We start from the raw sequence: 3,195 nt of genomic DNA, 5'->3' as shown, positions 1-3,195 counted from the left end.
TTGCGCTGCAGCCGTGGGAATGTGTTTTCGGTGCACACAAAAAAACAAACGGTAGCACAAGAGCCATTAGAGAAATTTCAGTATCACAGAACCGAACGATTTTTGCTTAATTTGTTTCAAACTTTGTAGTGTTGGTGGGTGTTAAAAACAATAATGTCAAAAGCTTAAAACGACGTAGTTTCATCCTTCTGTAAGTGTGGGCTGCATACCAAATACATATTTTTAGACCAGTTTACGTTTATGCGTATAACTGTTGTTTTTTTTTTCTCATACGGTAGCGTGGCCGAGCGGTCTAAGGCGCTGGTTTAAGGCACCAGTCTCTTCGGAGGCGTGGGTTCGAATCCCACCGCTGCCATATTTTTTTCCCTCAAGGCCTGACTAAGCGCGTTGGGTTACGCTGCTGGTCAGGCATCTGCTTGGCAGATGTGGTGTAGCGTATATGGATTTGTCCGAACGCAGTGACGCCTCCTTGAGCTACTGAAACTGAAACTGAAACTCATCGCCATTTACACTGCATCGCACGGGCTTTCAGGTATGGTTGGGTGAAGTGTGGGAACGAATTATGATATTTGCGCTTTTCACTTTTAAGTCACTGAAAACTGACATGGATTTCAAAGGTGTTTTTTTTTTTCTCATTAAAAAAGTACAAATTCGTATTTTCTGCAATTCTGGCACTGACAAGTCGATTAGAAGCCGCCACCAACAATGAAACAGGGTGATAGGATTTAACCCTCTATTCTTTTAGACGGCAGTTTTTAGAGCTTAAAACCACGCAATTATCATTCCCAACTTTTCATTTGGCTTGTGTAAAGGTGATGATACACAGTTCTTTAAACATACATTTTTCTTTTGTGTTTTGAGTTGATATTTCTCTGTTTACATTCTCCTTCTCCGAACCAGGCCAGCAAGTCCTGGACGTCAAGGGATGTCAATCAGCTGGTGGGACTTCGTCGCTGATCGATCTCTGATCTCTCTTCATCGCTGATCGTTCTCTTCTATGTACACACACACACACACACACACACACACACACACACACACACACACACACACACACACAAACACACACACACACACACACACACACACACACACACACACACACACACACACACACTGTTAACAATAAACAAAACAAAACAGAACAAGGAGAGGGAAGGGGACACAAAGAGAGAGAGAGAGAGAGAGAGAGAGAGAGAGAGAGAGAGAGAGAGAGAGACAGACAGACAGACAGACAGACAGTCAGAGAGATCAGCCATAAAGACGAAGGTCAGAATAAAAACAACAAACAAACAAAAAAAAACCAACAAAGAAAACAAAAAAAACCAAACAAACAAAAAACAACAACAACAAACAAACAAAAACAACAACAACAACAACAACAACAAAACCAAAAAAAACCCAACCCACCACCTCCTGCTTCTAGTGTTTGAATTGAGCCCGGCACTCAGAAGATTAGATACACATCTCTCTCTCTCTCTCTCTCTCTCTCTCTCTCTCGATTCGTATATTTACATACTGACGCATTATACAGTCCCCCCCCCCCCGCTCCCCCCATCCCCTGCCCCTCACCCCCACCCCACAATCCCCAGGACACAGGAATCAGAAGCCCATTCACTACCATATTAATTTCCGTTGCCCTGACACCTACCAGTGTGACGTGGTGGGAGGGGAGAGAAGTCTTTCATCGTAGCTCTGATGTTATCTCCCTATGTTTGTCGGGTCCAACACCGGAGCAGCAAAGTGCCGTCAACTTCGTCTGGTCTGGTGCGGTGGTGTATTAATAAATATTCAGTCATAACAGATTCATCTGTGTGTGTGTGTGTGTGGATACCGGGCAGTTTTCTTCAGAGCGTGAAGACAAGTGGGTTGGTTGGGGGTAGGGGCGGGAGGGGGTGGGGGGTGAGGGATGGGGGTAAGGGAGGTGGTAACACGGAAGTTGAGAGAGAAGCATATGCCTAGCCACAATTCTGGATCAATCATTCTCTGTCGTTGTTTTTCTTTTCTGAATGTATCGTAACAAACGTCTAACTGCAGGAAAGCAAACATAATAATTTCATAGCCGTAAAAAAAAAAAAAAAAAAAAAAAAAAAAAAAAAAATATATATATATATATATATATATATATATATATATATATATATATACATTTCTTTTTACGCGCGTTCTGTGTACGCAGTACATGAGATTTCGATTTGCCATCTCATCAGAAAGACAATCAGACCAGATCTAGAGTACGCAGGGTCTACTGAGAGGGTTGAAGGTTACGTAATGGGTGGCGGGAGGCTGAACATTCTGATTTCTGCAGCAAACTGTTCTGGAAACCCTTTCTGCCAAGTTAGGGGCTCTGCTCTTTCTCTTTAGTCCGCCGCTTCACAATAATTATAGAATAGAATAGAATAAAATATGTCTTTATTACCAAGTGTACCGGGGTCACAAGGAATATATTCACACATGCACGCACTGCACACACACACACACACACACACGTTTTGAACAGAAGCCGCATATTACATGTGGATGGGGGTGATGACTAGATCTTCAGGTAGATGGTTATTGATGGTAGATGGTAAATGGTAGATCTTCAAGTAGATGGTTATTGATGGTAGATGGTAGATGTATCTGTTCTTATACCCAATGATTACCACTGTCAGTACCATCATGTTTAGACACGCAACGCATTCATTTCGAACTCCTGCCTGCATGTCAACATCCAGTCATAGAACAGTGGAGTGATGGCCTAGAGGTAACGCGTCCGCTTAGGAAGTGAAGAATCTGAGCGCGCTGGTTCGAATCACGGCTCAGCCGCCGATATTTTCTCCCCCTCCACTAGACCTTGAGTGGTGGTCTGGACGCTAGTAATTCGGATGAGACGATAAATCGAGGTCCCGTGTGCAGCATGCATTAGCGCACGTGAAAGAACCCACGGCACCAAAATTCTGTAGAAAAATTCCACTTCGATAGGAAAAACAAAATATAACTGCACGCAGGAAAAAAAAGGGGTGGGGGGGGGGGGGGGGGGGTAGCGCTGTAGTGTAGCGACGCGCTCTCCCTGGGGAGAGCAGCCCGAATTTCACACAGAGAAATTGGTTGTGCTAAAAAGAAATGCAAATACAAATAGACTGCTGACTGAAAGCAGGCACACTGACAGTAAAATATTATTACCCAACGATCAGGAAACCAACACTAAAATCA

The 3,195-nt window shown here is 43.6% G+C and overlaps 1 non-coding gene across 1 annotated transcript; it reads left to right on the top strand.

The window, feature by feature from the left end:
• The first annotated feature begins 273 nt into the window (after nucleotides 1-273).
• Nucleotides 274-355, top strand: Trnal-aag (transfer RNA leucine (anticodon AAG)). The gene has a single exon. It is a non-coding gene; the product is annotated as a tRNA-Leu (tRNA).
• Nucleotides 356-3,195: the final 2,840 nt, after the last annotated feature.

Source organism: Babylonia areolata, chromosome 18 (genome assembly GCF_041734735.1).
Source record: "Babylonia areolata isolate BAREFJ2019XMU chromosome 18, ASM4173473v1, whole genome shotgun sequence".
Taxonomy (NCBI): Eukaryota; Metazoa; Mollusca; class Gastropoda; order Neogastropoda; family Buccinidae; genus Babylonia; species Babylonia areolata.
This window is presented reverse-complemented; position numbering and strand designations above follow the sequence as displayed.